The 10,500-nt window shown below is 47.2% G+C and overlaps 1 long non-coding RNA gene across 1 annotated transcript; it reads right to left on the bottom strand.

Annotated features, from left to right (window-relative positions):
- Positions 1-1,953: 1,953 nt before the first annotated feature.
- On the bottom strand, positions 1,954-9,470 carry LOC144139140 (uncharacterized). The gene is made up of 3 exons (XR_013316069.1): positions 9,339-9,470; positions 6,439-6,568; positions 1,954-2,085 (listed from the first exon to the last, which is right to left on the bottom strand). It is a non-coding gene; the product is annotated as an uncharacterized LOC144139140 (long non-coding RNA).
- Between the last annotated feature and the right edge of the window lie 1,030 nt (positions 9,471-10,500).

The raw sequence follows: 10,500 nt of genomic DNA, 5'->3' as shown, positions 1-10,500 counted from the left end.
CCGTGGTACACGCACTGGGGTCCTTGTGACACAATAAAGACTAACGAAAAGTTTTTAAAGACGACCGTCTTTCTTGGGCTACTTGAAGGGGAAAAGTTGGGTCGCTCTCTATGTATGCTGTCTGTCTGTCACTCGATTCAGCCAGCCGGCAAAAGCAACACAGATGCTGCGCAATAGTCTTATATACTCACAGCCGAACCTAAACGTCTTTAATGTTCATACTTATCAACATTCTTTAACAAGAATAAGACATTATGCAAATGTAAGGCAGAAAATGAATACATGAGTAATATTTGCAGAGTTCCTTTATTTACAAATTTACGGATGCCTACATTTTGTGATAGCAAATAAAATACTACATCAAGTGCGAAAACCATCACCTGCTGTGGCCCGCGCTACCTGGCGGTATTAAAAAAAATCAAATTGCAACAGATAGGTTTCGCGTTCCGCTTGAAACGCTCGTGGAGTAGGGCAACGTGGTTCTAAGGACGTTGTATTTTTGCGCACTACGGGTGCAGTATTGTACAGTCTTTGTCAAAATTTTGTGGGCCACGGCGATCGTGCCCGGAGCAGGCGCGCAGCCGAGCAGGGGCGCTGCGCTTGCCACTGCCGGGTGGTTACGTGGCTAAAGAGAGTGAGGGGAACTTTCTCGCTTCCTTTCGTAGCGCGATAAGTGCAGCGAGGCCGGTTTCTCAGAGCAGGCGCACTTCGTTTCAGCGCAGACACTTTGCGCAGTTCTTGTCGCGCCGGACACACTACAAAAGCAAGAGCAAAAGTTCCCCTCACTCTCTTTAGCCGCGCAACCAGCCGACAGCGGCAAGCGCAGCGCCCCTGCTCGGCCGCGCGCCTGCTCCGGCCACGGTCGCCGTGGCCCACAAAATTTTGACAAAGACTGTACATATGAGAATATTTCCTTATGCCGCAGGGCAATCCTTCGCACAAAAAAACACGGGTGCCCCGATTCACGCGCATCTCCGCTGTACGGCAGCGCTGGCATCGATGCAGCCGTCTTGGAGCAGTATAACGCGGTAAATTTTATTTGACTTGAGCAAACCTGCAGCATGTTATCTTGGAAGGAATGAGACTGGAGAGGAACAGCATGAAAGGTATTTCGTCTTTCGTCGACATCTTGCTTCGAACGAAAGGAGCAGATACGCGGCCAATTTTTTTTTGCGCAAGGGCTTGTTTCAGTGGCTGCAGGAGCGTGCCTCAGCTGACTTAAGCGCACACACTTCTGCAAGACCCTGAAAAGCCCTTACCTTCAAAGTCTTCCTTTCTGACCTTTGAGTAAAAAAATTCCACAGTGTAAGTTCTTAATTTCTGACATCCCAGAGAAAACCCCGTCTCCGCTACTGAATTTATTGTATGCGAAGTAACGTTGAGCAATTGCACGACATTGTAAGGTTTAAAATTGTGTAGCAAAACAGGACGACACGCATTTGCCGACTGCGCCACAGTACCTTGGCGAATGTTTTAGATGTACCCCAATGCAGGCCCTCTCACGTCCGTATATACAACCCGTGAAATGTGACCTTAGTTTATTGTAAAATATTGCACATTTTACTGCAGTACTTGCTTCCTTCAATGGCAGGCTTTTTTAAATATGACAATATGACCTGATGGTGTTGCAAAAATCCCTGCCGCAAAAAGAGCATTCTTATCTGACAACCTGCTACGTCGTGCTCGTAGAGGGTGGAAGTACGGGACGAAGCAAGACTGAACTGAACAAGACGGTGTTACTTAACTTCTAATGCGAATATTTCTCTTACTTTTGTAGTGCCGTCCAGCAAACCTGCTACACATTGTTCACTGGTTGCAAAAGTATTATGTTTTTCACACCGTTGGTACTGTTAGAGGCACGATGGCTTTTCATGATGGGGGATATACCTAGCGAATATTCTCATCAGCATCATCTCTACTGAAGTCTGCGTCGTCACCAGCTGTGGTCATTCGGTTAGTGAAAAGATTTTATTGAGTCATAAAGGGGCCTATGGTCGGGCTCTTCTCTTTCGACTTCAAATCTTCAGTGTTCCGTGCTGTCTGCTCGTAGTCTACATGACTTGAACAGTTTCCGTCCCAGGTGATCTGAAAGTTACAAACACAGCGGGATTAGATACACTCCATGTGAATGTTCAACTCGCACACGGAACTGTTCGCAAACTTTCAGCAAAGACAACAGCGTGTCTGTTAGGAGGAGGGACAGATGTCTCTGGCAGCCTCGCTCGTGGAGGGGAGAGTCAATAACCAGGTGAGTTGATTTGTCCATTTCCCATACAAAAAAATGGGAGGACACACCGACATTTGGCCTTTCTTGCAAAATTGGCCAAACAGAAATAGTTCGAATAAGACGCGCAAATCTTCATCAGTCTTGCACAGCGTATAAGCGATTCCCGAAATGTCAATTTGCAGCACCGTCTATCGGTCTTCACTGCCTTCTTCAATGACGCAGGATCTTGTGTGAAGTAGGTGTGATACTTTTGTTCCTTCGCATAGCAGTGTTAGGCATGGTTGCGTGACCGTAAGACAGCAAATGTTGACCGCTGCAAACTTTCAAACACTACAGAATTCGTTAGGTAAGACCAGAATTGAGAGCTTCGGGGAGGCATCGTAGCCAGAATACTTGAAAGCCAATCACACGTAATTACCCAGAAGGATGAAAAGATAAAACACGCTGTAAGAAGGGCAGGTTGAAAGATACACGACATGTTCACCTTAGTAAGCTTGCAGTTTTTTACGGGTGCGGGTACATGTGCTAAAAACGGGTAGTAATAAAATAGGGTTCACTGCGTACCGAGAGATGTGTGTATTGATTACTCATTTAACAAAATGGCCCAGCATACCCTCGCGTCACAGGAAATGCATTCGAGAGACGATAGTCTTCTGGTGCCCCTACCAAGTAACTGCCTTTTTTTCCTATTCACGCATCAGTCACGCCACTCCCCTCAAGTATCAGTTCCTCTCCCGTAGGCTTGCAGTGTCGAGTTTTGCCGCGTTCGCACTTCTGGCACCTCATCCGGCGGAACTTTTGGGACTCACTGCTCGAGCCACGAGGGCGAGGCTCGGCCGCAAGCGTTGTTGGTATTTTGTGGTTAAACCATTACTTTCAACGCGTTTTACTGCGAAGCAGGAAATATATAACCACCCCAGTTTTCATTCCGGCGTAGCCATTTCACTCGGCGCCGATGCGGCACTCCTCCTCGCCACCGCCGATATCGCTTTGACAACTGTTCTTCCCCTCGCCACCACCGATGCCTGTTTCATAGGCTGCGCAATCGGCAGATAACGGCGGTGGCGCCCTTATCAGGCGTTATCGGAGCAGCTTGCCCGCTTTGAATGCCAGCATGACAGGCTTTCCGCGCGACATTTTCGCCCGTGCACTTCACCTCTAATCACGCGCCCATGACCGGTTGATGCGTGCACTGGTTAGGGGAGAAATTAGGGGGGGGGGTGTCATAGAGTTTCATAATAATATATACTAGAGGGAAATCTGTCGCTGCAGTCGCGGGCTGCCGTTGGCGGCGCCATTGCCACTAGCGACGTTCGTCGCCTACTTGCCTTAGCTAGCCTTATGGCTTCTTTTTTGTCTCGTAGCCAAAATCAACAAAAGAGGTAACATTTTTTCTGGTTCATCGTGCATGAAGCTTCTGCATAATCACTGACAAATTGATCTTTTCGAAGGTTCAATTCTCTAATAACAAAAAATTTCATGAACCTTCTACACTAATATTGTTGCTTTTTGCCAGTCAGAGCCAACTTTTCAGCCTGTTCATGAGCCATGCCAACGACAAGTGGAATGTGCCTGCCCGGTACATGACGGAACGCTCGGCGAAGTGCGGCTCCCATAGACTGTGGCGCCAGATTTCCCTCTAGCGTATACTAGTGTAAACTCTATGGGGCGTGCCTGCACAGATAGTCTTGATGTCGCTAGCGATGCCATGCGTGTTGTGCTGGCGGGAAATTTGGGAAAGTGCTTGCTCAATGCGACCTGTCAGCTGTTCTCAATGGTCGAGTGGTTTGCATATGGATTAGTTTATTACACAGAAAATGGCGTGCCTACGACGCGGGACGGAAAAGGACAGCCACATGTTTACACACTAGAATAAAGCTCGAGTCCTTGTAGATTTTAACTTCCTATAGGCCGACGCGTGTCGTTCGCTCGGAGGAAGGACAGCGGAAATCGAAGGCGCGCCGGCAGGAACAAAAGCACGAATGAGTGTGAAAACAACAAAAAGCCACTGCCGCCGCCGTTTCAACCGCACGTTCCAGCTGGTCGAGTAGCTGGGAATCTCTCCCGGATGACTACAGAGAGGGTTATACGGATGCCTCTCCGTACCACTAATAACCAGCCCATGCTTTGAGTGTCATCGACACGAACGGTGCAGAACTGACGGCCGCTACACTACCCACGACATCTATTCAGGAAGCAGAAGAACATGCCGTCGCTCTAGCCGCCATCACTGGAAAGGACTACCTCACTATAATGACAGACTCACAAGCCGCCTGCCGTGAGTTCCTGCTTTGTCTTAGAACACTCGAGGTCTTGAAAATTCTGCAAAGTTTGCGCCAGCTCCTGTCAATGCACATCACCGGGACCCCCGGACACAAGTCCTTCGAGAGAAATATGGCGGCACACGCCGCTTCCACCTTTCATACCCACCGGACTGTTTCTCAAGAAGGCGAATTCAAGCAGCCCCTTCGCTCTGCAAAGCCCGCTACTCTTACTATATACACGGACATCCTGGCCCACTACCTCCATGAACGATATCGCTCCCCGCCACCACATACCCACTAATCCAGAGCAGGGGCGAAGGCCTATCGCCGACTTCAAATTCTTGTCCTCACCCCACTATTCTCCATGCCATGCACCCCACCCTCTACTGCGCTACGTGTAATTTCTGTCCCCAGCCTGGCACCCTTTACCACGTGGTATGAAAGTGTCAGAAAGCCCTATCTCTATCTACAAATTATCACCTTACAAGCCGTGGGCTGGCCAGTTGGCCAGCTCCGACCTTTCAATCCAGCGTACCCTGGTGGAGAGGGCTATGGCCGCCAGCACGGATCAGGGCTTTCCGAACTAGAGAGACCCTCCACCGGGCGGGCGTTCACAACAAGCGCCTGAAGCTTGTCTAAATGAAGTTTATTCACTCACTCACTCATTGTGCTGAATACTGAACAGCAACGTAGTCGTGAGCCAAATTTTCTTGATCAGCTCAAAGAGTGTTCAGGGCGACAATTTTCACGTTGCCTTTCACTTCTAAGCACACGCTCATTACTGTTTGCCGGTTTATAAGGCACGAGTTGGGAGCGGAGGGAAAAGGTCGGGAGGGGGTGACGTGCCCGTGCACTTATAGCCTGTATTCAATGGAACGGCAGGCATGCAGGCAACCATGTGAGTGTGCCGTCACTGGTTACGTCGGGCTCCGCGGGATGGCGGTACTCCTCCGTGCTAAGCACATGACGTGTGTTGGACGCTCCAAGCTCTAGTCCGCCGAACGTAAAGTAATGCATCGAGTCCAATGTGAGTGCGATTAGCAACAGCTCTGTTGACACCACCGTTGCGAATCGGGTTGAAACGGAGAACACGACGCACGCCGGTGTTATTTGTTTCTTCTGCGTGCGGCCGCGGTGGCACAAGCTGCGCCATGTCCGTGGCGCTTCGGCCATATCCGTGGCCATTTCAGTGTTGCCAAGTGAAGAAATTGACAGCTAAACTTTTCTATGAACACCACCTATAGGTTTCATGCCCTCACTGATCACGTGTCCTTTGTGCTGGTGGGAGGTTTACACGTGTACTTCCACCACCCCAATGCCAACTTTCTGATGTCGTCAGTGATCAAGAGGATTGGTTTGGTGTGTAACGCCGACATAAAGATGCCTACGAAGCGGAAGGTAAACATACAGCTTCATGTTTTTCCACTAGAATAAATCTCGAATCCTTCGGAGCTTTATTGGGCCAAACAGTAATTTCTCGATCTTAAATGACAAAGAAGCGTGTTTTGGTTCGTGCATTTCGTGTACTGCGTCCAGCTTCGCAGGCCATCGCTCTTCACAGAGTGGAAAGGCACTGATTTTTTTTTAATTTTCTGTCGCAAAAATACCGCAACATCTATGTTTGATAAAAGAACACTGCAAAGAGGTTATGTGTCGATGTTCTTTCTCAAATTATCCTAATAGGTTTTTGCAAGACTTCCACAAAAATGGGGCACTTTTCCGGACTGACCACATTATGAACGTTGTGCCTATACAAATGTCTCCCTCAAGAATTCTCCAAACTTTCGCGGGGCGTATGAATCGAGGGACAGACAGACCGAAAAACAGAGACACCGAAATATTCGCAGTTCAGTGGCCCAAGAAAAACCGTCGTCTAGAAATATGGACATGCGTAAAGACAACAGCTACGCAAGGTGCTCTGCTCTACAAGCAGTAAGAAATGCTCACCGCTTCTCTTCCTTCTGGTTACCTCTATTGGCGACTGGAACTGCTGGGTACTCGGGACATCGAAGCATGCCTTCCCTGGCCCACTGCAGCCGCCTTTGCAACTGGGATGGGTCACCATCGTAGTAATCATCTGGCAACAAGGGAATATCGAAGCTTTCACAAAACGCAGCCAAAAATTTACATAAATGTGCACGCACGCCAATGAGCACTACATAAAAAAGGGGATGTTAGCTGCAGCAGGAAAGAGCAGCTTTCCCGCTGAGGGCAAGCTTGCCTGTCACCAATCGAAAAAAAATTTGCAGTGGGTTAGCTCGGCTATGCCAGGATATAGGTAGCATGAGCTACGTTCAGCAATCCAACGCAATCCAATCCAATCCAGTTAAGTGCAGTCCAGTTCAGTTCAGTCACTGCTCCTCGCACCTGCGCAGCACGTGTACTGCTCTCCAGGAACCACGCGAAACGGCTATCAAGCGGCTCTGGCGCAGCGTCAGGCTTGGCTACTCCGCAACTGACGCTCACAGCTGAGCCCGCGCCGGCGCCAGTGCGTCCGCCGCGGCTATGACGTCATTCCTCTGGAATGCGCAGACCGGCGAATGCGCAGACTCAATTCTCCAACCCCCGTACTCCAGTGGGATTGGAATCTAATACCATTCAATTTAACCCAATCCAATCCAATCCAATCCAATCCAATACAAATCCAATCCAATCCAATTCAATTCAATCCAATGGCCCTCGCGCTTTCGCAGCACGGCCCTTCAGGGTCCACGCGAAACTACTCAACCTCGGCCAGTGTAGCTTACGCTACAAAATGTCTCGTATTGCATTATTCTACCAGTGACCGTACAACAGTCTACGTTCCCGCGAGGTGCTGCCTCCCTACTAACGGCAAAGCGGGGACGTGCTGATGGCGGACTGAAATTTTCAGTGCACGCCGAGGAAATAACGGGATCAATAGTTTTATCACATCAGTACACCAAGAAAACTCATTTTGAGGCGTACTTGTGGGTAAATAAAATGTCTACAGGTAATAAATAAGGGCTACCTCGAGAAAAAAATCTAGCGCAGAAAAAATATGGTCTGGGGAGCACTGCACCAATGCTCCCAAATAATGACAAATAAACCACCTATACCTCTGAAAAACAAAATATACTAGGAATATATCCTGCCGGTGATGACACGTGGAGTCTAAAAACGGCGGTTTTTCATTGTTCTCTTCAACAGTGAACTGTATGCCCGCATTCATTCAGTTGAGGTGCCTTGTAAACTGGGGTAGCACGTCTCTACGAATTATACAAAAACAGTCATCTACATAACGAAGGAAAACCTGAGGCGCCGGAACAAAGGAGGCCAGTCCACAGCGTTCCAGTGACTCCATTCTCAGGTTCACAGCCGTGACAGACACCGACACACCCATCGCTGTACCGTGAACTTGGCGGTAGTGCACTTGTCTAAACGTAAAATAAGTGTTCGTTAGGCAGAACTTTAAAAGTGAAAGAAGCACTGGCTCGTCTTCTGCGCAGATATGATGTGCCATCAGATATGATGTGCCATCACACGTGCCATCAAAGAAGCTGCGACACATACTGATTGCATAAAGGATAAGCGTCCCAAAGAAAGATTTCCCGGAGTGATATACGAGGTCTATTGCGCAAAGTGCAACTTCATGTACGTAGGCGAAACGGGCTGCTTTTAAAAGCGCTTAAAACAGCACTGCTATGATGTGAAGACAAAAAAAGTGTCGTCGAATGCCCTCGTCGAACATGCACAGCTGTCGGGCCACGAGATAGACTGGGAAAATGCCCGCACCATCACTACGGAGAAGAATTTGGCCGCAACATTAAATTTAGAATCTCTAATAATACAGACAACGCCTAACACCCTTAATCGCAACATCGGAACCTTGCACCCAATTTACAACGTTACTAGAATAAACTAGTAACGTGGATTTATGCACGTTGCCTTCGTCAGTTTTTAAAGCCTAGTTAAGGCCGTTCTTGTCTGCAATAAATTCATTGTCTTTTACGTCTTTTACGTTTTCTATCTCATTACTTGGTCGGTGCCCTCTTTCTCTCTCAGACACATTCCAACGTTCGAAGTGGAACTTGAACCCGTTCGTTTCGCAATAAAGGAACTTGCAACGGGTACTCGCTTCAAAATTTGGGATGAACGAGGAACGAGTTTTCTTTCCTGTTTTAGAGGAACGTGTACAACACTGCTTCGACCCTACAACGCTAGCTAGCTTCGGCATATGCGGGACCCGGTAAGCGACTGGCTGTGCAGGGGTCTCGACTACTAGGAGGAAGTACGAGCGCGCGTGACGAAGTTACGTGTATAACGCTCGTTTCCTCAGACCCCGCCCTAAGGATCCATCGGCTGGCCCAGTGACTCGGAGGGGAGTGGGAAATCGCCTAGGTAAACCACAGATCCTTCGCGCATCATGCTCCCTGCACTTGGAGCTGAAGAGAAACAGGGAGATTGAAATTGTGAACATTTCTCGTGACGCCTCGTACTTCTGGAGGCACTCACAATGGCTTATCGTTCCGAATAATCAGAAACTACACCGAGCACAATAACACTCCAAACAAATATCGAACACCTGCTAATTTCAACCCAGATATGCCACGATGAAACCTTCGCGTTACGTCTATTCCAACCTATGCGTGGGATCCCCCAATTGTTCGTAAAAACTTCAGCCATCGCAGTCAATGTTCTTTGGGATTTATGCGTACAATGAAGCAGAGCAAATATTGCAGAAAATAGCTCACATCGCGGCATTCACTTCAGTAACAGTTACCAGTTGGTGAAAATACCACCTGGGCATTAAGGGTTCACAATTTACTCCACTGGGCTACCGAAACTAAATTTTGCAAGGAAAACCGTACATGTACATTGCAACTTACTGCATCCTTTAGTTTGGTAAGGGAGACATATGGCCGACACTATTATGAGAACCAAGTGCAAAAGATTTGCCATTGCTGATGTCTGCAGAAGTTGGGAACGGAGGAGGTGATTAAATGGTGGGTACCTCGGATATGAAGATAGAATGGAGAAAAATAAAACTGTTTCTCACGTAAAAGCGTTTACGACGCTTGAACGCAGTTGGCCTTTTAATTACCCTTCGCTAACTAAGCGCCTAACGACCAAGCTGCGCATTTTGTTCGGGACATATACACAATCGAAAGGCAGCGCCGAAGTTGTAGGCAAACAGAAAGAATAAACACCCGGACTGAAAGTTCAAGCAAAGGGTAAAAATCTGCAGAAATGTACAAAATTGTCTACTCCTGCGCAATCTTACGCCACTTCTCTAGAGTGCGAGTTGATAACAAACACACATTGCTATGACTAGCAAGAAACGTTTGATTATGTCGTTCTTTTTCAGTTTTCTTCTGCTTCCTTCACTAAGGATATAAATATTCACCATTATAGCGATGAAGTGCCTTTCCTTGGCCCATTATGTTCTTTTTGAAGATGTAAGGCGCACTGCAAGGTTAGTTCATTTACACTATTTAAATCGTATTTCCAATGTTCTTTGTTCTTTCTTAGGATTCTGTTCGGTGGGGGGGAGAAGGAGATGTATGGGATACACAATTTTCATTTATTCAGTTCATTTTAATGAAAATTCACATTACATTTGCTATTCTTTGAATTTTTCAAATTCTGTCAGAGTAATTTTTTCCATTTGCACTATTATAACGAATAAATGTGCCTTATGCCAAATGTGAGTTCTTGTCGATAAGCAGGGCGTTGCACGGTTCGACATTTTCGCTTTTTATAACCTATTTCAAACGCCTTTTGTAGACTTTTTTTATTGGTCGGTTTTAGGGGGAGATTTCGAAAGACCATATTTCTAAATGTTTTGGTATTTCTATTTTTGTTGTTTTTCGTTTTCAATTTCTTCGATTGTCTTATTTACGCTGTGATTAAGATGAAACGTTTTACTCCTGCCAGGTCTACATTTTTGTAGAAATACAGGGCGTTACACGGTTAGCCATTTACGCTATTTTTTATATTTTCCACACTCTTTTACATGCCTTTTAGCGTTATTCTTCGCTTTTGAAGGAG

Source organism: Haemaphysalis longicornis, unplaced genomic scaffold (genome assembly GCF_048455015.1).
Source record: "Haemaphysalis longicornis isolate Haplotype H1 unplaced genomic scaffold, Haemaphysalis longicornis Haplotype H1 scaffold_5, whole genome shotgun sequence".
NCBI lineage: Eukaryota > Metazoa > Arthropoda > Arachnida > Ixodida > Ixodidae > Haemaphysalis > Haemaphysalis longicornis.
The sequence above is the reverse complement of the archived record's forward strand: the minus strand, read 5'-3'. Positions and strand labels throughout refer to the sequence as shown.